Source organism: Heptranchias perlo, chromosome 20 (genome assembly GCF_035084215.1).
Source record: "Heptranchias perlo isolate sHepPer1 chromosome 20, sHepPer1.hap1, whole genome shotgun sequence".
Classification (NCBI taxonomy): domain Eukaryota; kingdom Metazoa; phylum Chordata; class Chondrichthyes; order Hexanchiformes; family Hexanchidae; genus Heptranchias; species Heptranchias perlo.
Genome location: NC_090344.1, coordinates 45005138 through 45019143, shown reverse-complemented (window position 1 = coordinate 45019143; position 14006 = coordinate 45005138). Strand labels below are relative to the sequence as shown.

The 14006-nt window shown below is 43.5% G+C and overlaps 1 protein-coding gene across 4 annotated transcripts in view; it reads right to left on the bottom strand.

Moving 5' to 3' along the window:
• tacc1 (transforming, acidic coiled-coil containing protein 1) overlaps positions 1-14006 on the bottom strand; it is a 145282-nt gene that overhangs the window by 21769 nt on the left and 109507 nt on the right. The window lies entirely within an intron of this gene.

Below are 14006 nucleotides of genomic sequence, written 5' to 3'. Positions count from 1 at the left end.
TCATCTATGTGCGGAACCACAAGAGATGGGTGAGATCCTGAATGAATATTTCACATCGGTATTTACGGTTGAGAAAGGCATGGATGTTAGGGAACTTGGGGAAATAAATAGTGATGTCTTGAGGAGTGTACATATTACAGAGAGCGAGGCGCTGGAAGTCTTAACGCGCATCAAGGTAGATAAATCTCCGGGACCTGATGAAATGTATCCCAGGACGTTATGGGAGGTTAGGGAGGAAATTGCGGGTCCCCTAGCAGAGATATTTGAATCATCGACAGCTACAGGTGAGGTGCCTGAAGATTGGAGGGTAGCAAATGTTGTGCCTTTGTTTAAGAAGGGCGGCAGGGAAAAGCCTGGGAACTACAGACCGGTGAGCCTGACATCTGTAGTGGGTAAGTTGTTAGAGGGTATTCTGAGGAACAGGATCTACAGGCATTTGGAGAGGCAGGGACTGATTAGGAACAGTCAGCATGGTTTTGTGAGAGGAAAATCATGTCTCACGAATTTGATTGAGTTTTTTGAAGGGGTAACCAAGAAGATAGATGAGGGCTGTGCAGTAGACGTGGTCTACATGGACTTCAGCAAAGCCTTTGACAAGGTACCGCATGGTAGGTTGTTACATAAGGTTAAATCTCACGGGATCCAAGGTGAGGTAGCCAATTGGATACAAAATTGGATTGACGACAGAAGACAGAGGGTGGGTGTAGAGGGTTGTTTTTCAAACTGGAGGCCTGTGTCCAGCGGTGTGCCTCAGGGATCGGTGCTGGGTCCGCTGTTATTTGTTATTTATATTAATGATTTGGATGAGAATTTAGGAGGCATGGTTAGTAAGTTTGCAGATGACACCAAGATTGGTGGCATTGTGGACAGTGAAGAAGGTTATCTAGGATTGCAACGGGATCTTGATAAATTGGGCCAGTGGGCCGATGAATGGCAGATGGAGTTTAATTTAGATAAATGTGAGGTGATGCATTTTGGTAGATCGAATCGGGCCAGGACCTACTCCGTTAATGGTAGGGCGTTGGGGAGAGTTCTAGAACAAAGAGATCTAGGAGTACAGGTTCATAGCTCCTTGAAAGTGGAGTCACAGGTGGATAGGGTGGTGAAGAAGGCATTCGGCATGCTTGGTTTCATTGGTCAGAACATTGAATACAGGAGTTGGGATGTCTTGTTGAAGTTGTACAAGGCCTTAGTAAGGCCACACTTGGAATACTGTGTACAGTTCTGGTCACCCTATTATAGAAAGGATATTGTTAAACTAGAAAGAGTGCAGAAAAGATTTACTAGGATGCTACCGGGACTTGATGGTTTGACTTAGAGGGAGAGGTTAGATAGACTGGGACTTTTTTCCCTGGAGAGTAGGAGGTTAAGGTGTGATCTTATAGCAGTCTATAAAATAATGAGGGGCATAGATAAGGTAGATAGTCAAAATCTTTTCCCAAAGGTAGGGGAGTCTATAACGAGGGGACATAGATTTAAGGTGAGAGGGGAGAGATACAAAAGGGTCCAGAGGGGCAATTTTTTCACTCAAAGGGTGGTGGGTGTCTGGAACGAGTTGCCAGAGGCAGTAGTAGAGGCGGGTACAATTTTGTCTTTTAAAAAGCATTTGGACAGTTACATGGGCAAGATGGGTATAGAGGGATATGGGCCAAGTGCAGGCAATTGGGACTAGCTTAGTGGTATAAACTGGGCGACATGGACATGTTGGGCCGAAGGGCCTGTTTCCATGTTGTAACTTCTATGATTCTATGATTACAAGGGCCTTTCTCTGATAGGAGTGCAGCCAATGGGACAGATATGGGTGTGGGTCTCATAACTTCAACTCCTGCATCGCGTAAATGCTTCTGTGCTGGGGGAATCAGTGCCATTGGAGACCCATGCAATTGTGGGTCTAGGAATGTGTGTCAGCTTGAGGTAGCAAGTTTCACCAACATAAATGTAGGGACCTACGTTGACACTGGCATAGCAACTGGGTTGCTGCTATTTACAATGAAGCCATGTTACCCGCAGCCAATGTTCAACGGTGGGGAGCCCCACACCAAACAAGGTCAGAACAGGAGACAAACAACCAGGCAACATAAAACCACCTTCATTATTCCTGGTTGTTCTGATGATACAAGATGTTAAAATGGTTCCAACTACCACATTTAACGACACATTTATCCTTCAGCAGGCAAACTGGGAGCAAATTATTCTCAAGTTAACCTCAGGTTTGGAAAGCCAACTCATACCGGCATCTCCAAAACACAATTCTACTTCTGGGCTTTGTAGACAATTGACGCCGTTGCACCATGATGGCACAAGAGTTTCGTTAATTTTGGAGCCATTAAAAATTATTTTCTCCGTAATCCCCAGGAGGGACAGCCAACTGGGGAAAGATTTTATAAACCTATCGTATATTAAACATCTTACACCTGCACGCACTTCCTGACCACAAATTATTTCCTGTTGTCATATTTTTGTCACACTTTTATTATGTCCACGTTTCAAATGGTAACTGCCGATATAAACTTGTCATGCTGTAATTACAGCCTCCCACCGGCAGTGATGCTGTAGCATCTCCCAGCTCCTCAGCATGCACTGCAGAGAAACTCTTTCCCAAACTGCTTTAGGTTTAGCTATTGAACGATAAAAGAAATATTAAAATGTAGTATAAAAATAAGGACAGGATATATGATTTTAAAATGGGGATTGAATTCCGCCTGTATGCCCTTGGTCCAATCATCCCTCGTCCTCTAACTCCAGTTACCGGAAGACCACACTTGGTCCAGACTTGGTTCAGCCTCACTCAACAACTCTGCCCTTTGGGATTTCAACCTCAGGAGAAGCTGTTGTTATTGTTGCTGTTCAGCACAGGTACTGCGATCTGCAAAGCAGCAGGTACCAGATGGTCAACTTCTGCATCTGCAAATCAATTTGATCTGGCATTGCCCCTGATTACACACCGCCTTTTGCACTGCAGCAAAATGGGAGTGGCTTAGTTGCACCATTAAAGATGGTTTGTGGATAGACTCATTAAAAGCAATCTCCTTTTCTGTTGGGAGATGGTGATAGCTGCTGAGCCCTGCTTTAAATGGGGATTTACAGTCAAGCCCGCTTAGGTTACAGTAGTGAATATCACAAATCAATTTCTATTACAAAATTACAAAGCCTCCATGACACCATCTCCTCCTCTCTGCCTCTGATTTGCAGAAAACAAAACAAAGATGGCTTGTTGCTTTAAGTCACATTTGCTTCCTAGTTCAACAATTTGATCTTATCAGGGTCTTGCTTTTCATAACGTCATGAAGTTTATAAACAAAGCCTCCAGTTGCCAGTGCATGCTAAAGGGAGTTTCTTGTGTGTCTGACAACATGCATAAAGAGAATAGCGGCTCTGAAATTCCACAAGAGTCGTACCAGGCCACTGCTATAAATCCAGCGGGAGACCAGTGAACCCCCATGGAATTTCAGGGAACAATGGCTGTTGTTCACCTTTACATCGCAGCCTGAAGTATCGTCAATGCTGATTTTAGTTTCCTAACCACAAACATTACAAAAACCGGGCATGGCACTGGCAGTGTTAATGTATGTGTGACATGACATGCCAGCACATCTAATTACAGCCCATCTGTCAACTTCCCACTTGGTGGTATTTAAAATGTTGACGGCTTGAAATTCTGCCTTCAGACTCTGTTGGAGTCACACTGTTCCTTTGTCTTGGAAGGAAGCAAACAAACAAATAAAACACACAATGCAATTAGTGTTGCATCAAATGTGCTGCTTTTACTCACTCCTCCCTATCTCAGTAACCTCCTCCAGCCCGACAACCTGGAGATCTCTGTGCTCCTCCAATTCTTGCCCATCCCCGATTTTAATCGCTCCACCATTGGTGGCCGTGCCTTCAGCTGCCTCGGCCCCTGAGCTCTGGATTCTCTCCACCTCTTCCTCCTCCTTTAAGATGCTCCTTAAAACCTACCTCTTTGACCAAGCTTTTAAACACTTGTCCCAATATCTCCTAATGTGGCTGGGTGTCAAATTTTGTTTGATAATCGCTCTTGTGAAGCGCCTTGGAATGTTTTACTACATTAAAAGGAGCTATATAAATGAAAATTGTTGTTGTTGCAAGTGGTGATTTGGGTAGTGTGGAGAAGGAGTTAAAAAGTTGCTCGCAGGTTGTTTCTTTTTATTCGTTCATGGGATGTGGGCGTTGCTGGCGAGACCGGCATTTATTGCCCATCCCTAATTGCCCTTGAGAAGGTGGTGGTGAGCCGCCTTCTTGAACCGCTGCAGTCCGTGTGGTGAAGGTTCTCCCAGGTTGTGGCATCGGTGATGCAGGAGACACAGCCAACATTCACAGTGAATGCTTTTCATGCTGCCTGTGAACTTGATGGTGTAACCCACATTTGCCAGCACAGCAGTAACCACACTTCAGAGTAACATATTGTCTGCGAAGGGAGACAAGACAGTCTGAGGGATGTTACCAGGCGCCGAGTACACGTCATTCTTTCATCATTTTTCAGGGGAAAAATTTGCAGGGCTATGGAGGAAAGGGCAAGGGGAATGAGACTCATTGGCTACCTCTTTCAAAGAGCCGGCACAGGCCTCCTTCTGTACTGTATCATTCTAGGATTCTATGCTCCAGGCCAACGAAGGTCACTTTCCAGAACCATACAGGAATCTAAATCATCGACAATTGTGCGATGAAATATACCAAGGTTTTCTCTTTTGACATTTTAAATTTACGATTTAGGTATAATAGTGTGAAAAATTTTATAGTGTAAAATGGAAATCCATTCTAAACTAAATCATACAATCTATAAGTTACATTTATTTTTGCATAGAAGGTGTCATGACCACAGCGGGGAGGCAGGCAGAGAGATTGCAATTTTCACATTTCACTGGACCCTGCAGAGGTGCACATCCTGTTGACCAGCAGAGGGCACCATGAAACCAGAGTCATTGTGGTGGATGGTTTGCTGATCGATGCAATGTCAGGCCTGATTTCAAATGTTGCTCTCCGGAACAGGAAGCAAAGTAAATAATTCGGAGGAAGCTGCAAGGGCGTATTGATAAGATGGTGGATAAGGCCACAGAGTGGCAGCTGGAATGAAATGTCAATAAGGGGGTACAGTTACAGGTCATTTTTCTTGCAAGCTCTTTCAAAACCATACATTGTTGTGACAGATGATGCAGGATTGTGTTGCCCAAGATGCATCTCCATGGCAAAATCATTGCAGAAAGAGGAAATAAATTTGAGTTGGATGTTTTATGGCAAAATGAAAGAAATTGCAAATCAGCAATAGCCCAATCCTCGTACACCTCAATTACAATCAGAGCCATTCCCTTTCTGGCCATTAACCTCATAATCTTGATTGTTTACCACAATTTATGCATGGACTTGATTGAAAAAATACTTATCAATCTCTCGTGGCGCTGCTCATAGGGAATCAGATGGCTGCTCCCTACGTGAGCCTCTCTCGCTCGACTCCTATTTCTACTTCCTCACTGGCCACTTATGGCCCTCTCACTCCAAACCCTTATGTCTTGCTCTGTCGCTGACCTCGTACAGCCCCTCACTTGATAGCGGGATATATTCACCTCTCTCGCTGCCCGTCACTGCACCTCTTTGAATGCTGCCTCTATTTATTTATTACTGCGCAGTTGAAGCCAAGCTTAAAAATTGGACAAGTCATTTCCTACAGCTCAACAAGTTGTTTAAGTGTTTAAAAAAGAGAAGGCTATTGGGGAGGAGGGAACTCCTGAAATGGTCAAAAGCACAATGACATATAAAATAAATAAAAGGAAGCATTAAAGAAATTAATGAAGCTAACATTAACTTCTTTAATGCTTAGATACGGGGGTGGTGCCAGAGGACTGGAGAATTGCAAATGTTACACCCTTGTTCAAAAAAGGGTGTAAAGATAAACCCAGCAACTACAGGCCAGTCAGTTTAACCTCGGTGGCGGGGAAGCTTTTAGAAACGATAATCCAGGACAAAATTAATAGTCACTTGGACAAGTGTGGATTAATAAAGGAAAGTCAGCATGGATTTGTTAAAGGCAAATCGTGATTAACTAACTTGATTGAGTTTTTTGATGAGGTAACAGAGAGGGCCGATGAAGGCAATGTGGTTGATGTAGTGTATATGGACTTTCAAAAGGCATTTAATAAAGTCATGATGTGGAGATGCCGGTGATGGACTGGGGTGGACAAATGTAAGGAGTCGCCCAACACCAGGTTATAGTCCAACAGCTTTATTTGAAATCACAAGCTTTCGGAGCTTTGCTCCTTCGTCAGGTCACCTGACGAAGGAGCAAAGCTCCGAAAGCTTGTGATTTCAAATAAAGCTGTTGGACTATAACCTGGTGTTGGGCGACTCCTTACATTTAATAAAGTGACATATAATAGGCTTGTTAGCAAAATTGAAGCCCATGGAATAAAGGGGCCAGTGGCAGCATTGATACGAAATTGGCTCAGTGACAGGAAACAAAGACTAGTGGTGAACGGTTGTTTTTCGGACTGGAGGAAGGTATACAGTGGTGTTCCCCAGGGGTCGGTACCAGGACCGCTGCTTTTTAAAAAATATATATATAGTAATGACTTGGACTTGGGTGTAGAAGGTGCAGTTTCAAAATTTGCAGATGACACAAAACTTGGAAATGTAGTAAACAATGAGGCGGATAGTAATAGACTTCAAGAGGACATGGGCAGGCTGGCGAACACATAGCAGGTGAAATTTAATGCAAAGATGTGCAAAGTGATTCATTTCGGCAGGAAGAACGAGGAGAGGCAAAATAAAGAATGGTTCCAGGAAAAAGCGACTTCAGTTACACGGTTAGACTGGAGAACGGTTAGACTGGTGTATTGTGTCCAGTTCTGGGCACCGCACTTTAGGAAGGATGTGAAGGCCTTAGAGAGGGTGCAGAAAAGATTTACTAGAATGGTTCCAGTGATGAGGGACTTCAGTTATGTGATTAGACTGGAGAAGCTAGGGTAGTTCTCCTTGGAGCAGAGAAGGTTGAGAGGAGATTTGATAGAAATGTTCAAAATCATGAAGGGTTTAGATAAAGTAAATAAAGAGAAACTGTTTCCATTGGCGAAAGGTCGAGAACCAGAGGACACAGATTTAAGGTGATTGGCAAAAGAACCAAAGGCGACATGAGGAAAAACTTTTTTACGCAGCGAGTAGTTATGTTCTGGAATGCGCTGCCTGAAAGGGTGGTGGAAGCAGATTCAATCGTGGCTTTCAAAAAAGAATTGGATAAATAAAATACTTGAAAGGAAAAAATTTGCAGGACTATGGGGAAAGAGCAGGGGAATGGGACTAATTGGATTGCTCTTACAAAGAGCCAGCACGGGCTCGATGGGCCGAATGGCCGCCTTCTGTGCTGTAACCATTCTATTATTCTATGATCTTCTAATGGGAGAAATGCAGTGGATGCCTTTGACAAAGTACCATACAGGAGATAATTGGAGAAGATTAAGGGGTATGGAATTAGGGAGAAGGTTGCAAATTATATTAAAAACCAGTTAGAAGGGAGGAATAGGAGTTAAGGGCACTTTCTCAGAATGGGAGTGGTGTCCCACAGGATTCTGTTTTGGGACCACTTATGTTCACTGTGTACATTAATGATTTGAATATCGGTCGAGAGGGAGCGATGTCCAAATTTGCAAACAATCCTAAAATAGGATGCATAGCAAATAATTCTGAGAACCAAAGGAAGCTGCAAGGGGGTATTGATAAGATGGTGAAATGCGGGAAAAAGGTGACAGACAGAATTCAATATCAGTCAGCGTGAGATGGTACATTTTAGTTAAAAAAGATGAAAGTAACGATTATATTTTGTATGGGGGGAAAGCTGGGTGATGTGGGAGCGCAGAGGGATTTGGGGGTTCAGGTTCACAAGACATTAAAAGCAGCACCTCAAGTGGATAAGATAAAAAAAATTGCTAATACTGAGTTTTGTGGCAAGAGGTATAGAATGTAAAAGTTGAGATGTAATGACGAATCAACATAAAATCTTAGGACCACAGTTGGAGTAGTGTGTGCAGTTTTGGGCTTCATACTATAGCAAGGCTATTGAGGCAATAGAGAGGGTACAGCACAGATTCACTGGGATGCTGTCTGGTTTGAGGAAATGCAAATATGAAGAGAGACTTAAAAAATTGAAGCTGTTTTCATTAGAACAGAGGAGATTGAGGTTATCTGATAGAGGTGTTTAAAATTATGAAGAATACATTTTGCGTTGCACGATGTAACACTCCGGTCCATGTAAAAAGAATTCTGCACTCAGACTTGCATTGCCACAGAAGATGTGAGTTATGTAATTTTTAGTTTAGCAACGGTAAAATATTATAAAATACTTAACTTAGGAGTGTCATATCTGCATTGCACAGAGGATGTTCCCTTAAACAGTGTTTTATTTCTTCGTAAATCACATGCTTCCTATCAGCAGACCCCGTATCAACCAGGTCTGGTCCACGTTGCAACACACCCCCTCTTCCCGTTTCATTTTGACATGGAGACAGGAAGCTGCATGGAAAAACCTCACCTACAGCAACACCCTCCAGTAAAACTACAACGAAACAGCCACGGAAAGGTTTAAAAAAAAACACATTGCACACTGCATAAAAATGACTGGGAGCAAATTCAAGGCTGTAGCTCCCTCTCCAGTTTGGAATGATGTGTAAACCATTCCAGCTTTGCCTTTCCAGTTTATGATCAGAACTTCTTGAATGTGTGTAACTCTCTCCCTCCCAGCCATTACGTGTTCTCTGTACTCTTGGCATTACATAGAATGTGCAGCGCAGAAACAGGCCATTCGGTCCATGCGGTGTTTATGCTCCACACGAGCCTCCTCCCTCCCATACTGCATGTTAGTGCAGTTGCAGAAAAATACAACTTGTAATGGACTTTATGACTAGTTTTTCACTCAAATGTTTGTGCTAACGAGGATCCTTAGTTGAACTCCGGTGCGCTACAATTCCATGCAATTGTGTTTCTTTCATTATCACTTTCCTGCATTAAAGTTTTAATCTCCAGATTAAACTCGATTTATGAATATTTTCACTGGGTCCTATTGTACTTCAAAGGGCATGCTTGGCAAACCCTTCCATTGATATTGGTAAATGGGCACTAGCACTTGTTTAACTTGTAACAACTGCGCTGAAGCAGAAAATTAAAATTAAAAGTTCACTTAAAAAAAACAATAGAATGCCCACACCAGAAAAATAAATCACAAACGTTCAGCCTTAAGTAGGTATCCCCAAGGTGTATTCAGCCATCCCACACTCCCAACGGGACAGGCCCGTCAAAGGGAATGTGGCTCGGAGAACTAGTGTTTCAGTGCTGTGGACCTGGCTCTAACCCACGCTCCCTTCGAGCGCTGCTGCGTGCAGGATCGGTGAATTTACCCTCGTGTCTGGTGCAGCCCATCCTTTCCCAGAAGATCACAGGGTTTCTGGGGGAGGCAATTGCTGTCCGTAAAGAGCAATTTTTGTGCACAATCGGAAGCGCAAAGGATTCCGAATGGAAATTGTTGGTGTCTGCCCAGCTCGTTCACCTCCCTCTTTCTCACTTCATGTTATATAGTCTAAGCAGGAAGAAAGGTTTTCCCACTCGAAAAACCAAACCGTGGGTATAGAACCGAAATTATGCATCTAAAAACCAAACTGTGCTCTTACTAGAATCATAGAAAGGTTACAGCATGGAAGGAAGCCATTCAGCCCATCGAGTCCGCACCGGCTCTATGCAAGAGCAATCCAGCTAGTCCCACTAACCCGCCCTTTCCCCGTAGCCCTGCAAATTTTTTCCTTTTAAGTACTTATCCAGTTCCTTTTTGAAGGCCGTGATTGACTCTGCCTCCACCACCTCCTCGGGCAGTGCATTCCAGATCCTAACCACTCGCTGTGTAAATTCCATCTTCCAGATCCTAACCACTCGCTGTCCTCATGTCACCTTTGGTTCATTTGCCAACTTTGAATCGATGTCCTCTGGTCCTTGACCCTTCTGCCAATAGGAACAGTTTCTCTCTATCTACTCTGTTGCGACCCTTCATGATTTTGAATATCTCTATCAAACCTCCTCTCAACCTTCTCTGTTCCAAGGAGAACAACCCCAGTCTATCCACGTAACTAAAGTCCCTCATCCCTGGAATCATTCTAGCAAGTAGAAGCTGCCCTCATGAAAGTGGTGTGTTCCCAATGTAGCTGGGATTTTCTGAAAACTCAATTCTTTGTAGGCATGTTATTTTCACCCCACAATGATCCAATTGCCCTCACCGTGTACTCAGTGGTACGGCAGCCTTGCCTGCTTGCTGTGACCTTTTCTTTTTCTCCTTTCTCCCCATTGTGTTCACTGACAGACTAATTGGTGGTAGCTCGTTGTAATTGGCCTTCATTTCACTCCTGAGAAAGAGCTGGAAAATTCTCCAGCACCTCTGCCGCTCATAAATTATGCATCCAGTTTCACTTCTGGAACAATAGGGAGAGCCCGCCCTGCCAAACTCTGTGTAATATGAATGCTCGGCCAGGTGCCATATTCCAGATACCCAGCAACGAGCATCAATAATTGGGTTACCAGAATTAATCAAGCTAATTAGCACCCCCTAGTGGGCACTAAGTCCTTGGTAAAGATCATAACTCATGGTTTAACATTGAAAATCAGTACCGTGCAGAGAGCCTTGCTTCTTGCGTTAACCTGCAATCTGTCCCTTAGTTCATCCTGACACCTACAGGCTCAGTGATCCACTAACTTCAGTGTCAAGTACTCCTGCAGATCAACTTGGCCAAAACCTTCATTGACCAATGTTGATACAACAACCCAGCTGTCCCTGTTCTTTTGGTTAGTGTTTGTTCTGTGTTATAAATTCAAGTTGTGTAGTACGGTTCGTTAGTTAAGTTTGTTTGATTTAAGTTTTTTTTTTAAAAAAAGGTGCAGTATGGATTATTGTGGATGAACAGTTTTTTAAAAAATATATAATCGTCCCATCATTGGCGGCCATGCCTTCAGCTGTCGAGGCCCTAAGCTCTGGAATTCCCTCCCTGAACCTCTCTCAGAGATGCTCCTTAAAATCGACTTCTTTGACCAAGCTTTTAGTCACCTCTCCTAATATCTCCTTACGTAGCTCGGTGTCAAATTCTGTCTGATAATCGCTCCTGTGAAGCGCCTTGGTTTTGCTACTTTTAAGGCGCAAAATAAATGCAAGTTGTTATTGTTTTGTGGTGCAACAACCTGTTCCGACATGAATTGTGTCACAATGTTTGGCAAACACAGAGCAAGGCTGCCACAAAGACATTGCCTCTTCCAACACTGTGGATATTCACAGAAATCCAAACTGCCAATTAGAGCTGAAACATTAAAAGGAAGTCAAGTAATTCAGTGGTCAAGGTAACAAAAACAGAACATGAGAACATAAGAAATAGGAGTAGGCCAGATGGCCCCTCGAGTATGCTCCACCATTCAATAAGATCATGGCTGATCTTCTCCCCATATCCCTTGATTCAAAATCATGAAGGGTCCAGACAGAATAGATGGAGAGAAACAGTTCCCATTGGCGGAAGGGTCAAGAACCAGAGGGCATAGATTTAAGGTGATTGGCAAAAGAACCAAAGGTGAAATGAGGAAAAAAATTTTTGCGCAGCGAGTGGTTAGGATCTGGAATGCACCACCTGAGGGGTTGTTGGAGGCAGATTCAATCGTGGCCTTCAAAAGGGAACTGGACAAGTACTTGAAAGGAAAAAAATTGCAGGGCTACGGGGATAGGGCGGGGGAGTGGGACTAGCTGGATTGCTCTTGCATAGAGCTGGCATGGACTCGATGGGCCGAATGGCCTCCTTCCATGCTGTAACCTTTCTGTGATTCTCCGAGAGTCCAAAAAAATCAAAAAAACAAAAAATATTAGAACCAGTTCAAGTTTTCTATCCACAGAAAAATACCCAAAATGGGCATGAAATGGTTGTGGTAAGTCACTGAGTGTATAGCCCTTGCTCCCTCCCAATGGAGGAGACATCCCACAGAACCTGCTGATTTCTGGAATATCCCACCCAGTGGCTTCATCATTCACAACTGCTGCACACTGTAATCATAAATACTCCATTGGTGAATGCCAAAGATGGAATATTCTCCCATTGGTTATGGATGGGTTGAATTCCAGCCGAGCTAGTCCAAGTAAATAAATGGTCACGTGTCCCTGAGATTCCAGTTAGAGGGGTCACTGATAGAGCAGGTTTCCTGCTCTCCTTCTCAGCTGGAGAATGGTGACAAAGCAGGAAAGAAGGGAACCTTGAAGGAATGGTTGGGGGCGGGATGAGGCTGTGGCAATAAAGTTAAAGAGGGATTGGTGCTGTATTTGGGAGCTTTTGTGACAGAGTGACATTGTTGAAAACTCTGCTGCAGAGTTGTCATGTTGTTATATCTGGTACAGTGCAATTTCACTACTGTTTTAGGGTTCTAGATCAGCTTACAAAAACAGTTTGTACAGGCAGACATGACTGTCAGCACAATGATACAGTCTTGTTCCTGACTGTCATCGTGTTCGGTGCATCAACAAGACACTTCACCATGGCTACGCCTTCCCTGAGGGAGAGGCTCGTGTCAACATGGGACAACACAGCATAGAAAATGAGTAAAGAAAGCTGTCAATGAAAAAAATAATAATCTGTTCAATGCCCCATTTTGGATGCCTCACCTTGAAGCCAAACCTGTATTTGATACAGTAAAAGCAGTCTCAAGAACAACTCCCTCCCAACTCGTGCCCAAAAGTTAATGCCAGATTCCAGTGCGTTTTTGTTCATGGTCAATGGAGCAAATCAAACAAACCAATTGGGCCTATATTCTCTGGAGTTTAGAAGAACAAGAGGTGACCTCATTGAAACATACAAGATTCTGAGGGGGCTTGTCAGGGCAGATGCTGAGAGGTTGTTTCCCCTGGCTGGAGAGTCTAGAACTAGGGGGCATGGTCGCAGGATAAGGAGTTGGCCATTTAAGACTGAGATGAGGAGGAATTTCTTCACTCAGAGGGTTGTGAATCTTTGGAATTCTCAATCCCAGAGGGCTGTGGATGCTCAGTCGTTGAGTATATTCAAGATGTGGAGATGCCGGTGATGGACTGGGGTTGACAATTGTAAACAATTTTACAACACCAAGTTATAGTCCAACGATTTTATTTGAAATCTACAAGCTTTCGGAGGCTTGTAGATTTCAAATAAAATCGTTGGACTATAACTTGGTGTTGTAAAATTGTTTACAGTTGAGTATATTCAAGATTGAGATCAATAGATTTTTGGACTCTAAGGGAATCAAGGGATATGGTGATCAGGCGGGAAAGTGGAGTTGAGGTCGAAGATCAGCCATGATCTTATTGAATGGCGGAGCAGGCTCGAGGGGCTGCATGGCCTACTCCTGCTCCTATTTCTAATGTTCTTATGTAATCGGAGAAACACTACAGTGTTGTATCCTTGCCTCTGATCCATGCTTCCTTCAAGTGCAGCTCCTTGTTTTGGGAGGGTGAGTTTGGTAAATTTACCCTTTGTCAGTCCTTGTGTCTATTTTTAGAATTAGAATTATGATGAATGACAGAATATCTGAGCTCTATAAATGCAGCGAGGTAAATATAAGCGTCAGCCTTAGCTCAGTCGTCGCACTCTCTTACCTGAGTCAGAAAGTCATGGGTTCAAGCCCCATTCCAGAGACTTGAGCATATAATCGAGGCTAACACTCCAGTGCAGTACTGAGGGAGTGCTACATTGTCAGAGGTGCTGTCTTTCGGATGAGACATTAAACTGATGCTCTGTCTGCCCTCTCTGATGGACGTAAAAGATTCCGAAGAAAGTGAGCAGGGGAATTCTCCCTCTCTCCTGGTCAATATTAATCCCTCAACCAGCACTACTAAAAAAGATTATCTGCTCATTTATCTCATTGCTATTTGTAGGACAAATTTTCTGCTGCATTTCCCTTCATTACAACAGTAACTACAATTCAGAAGTATTTCATTGGCTGTGAAGCACTTTGGGACATCCTGAGGT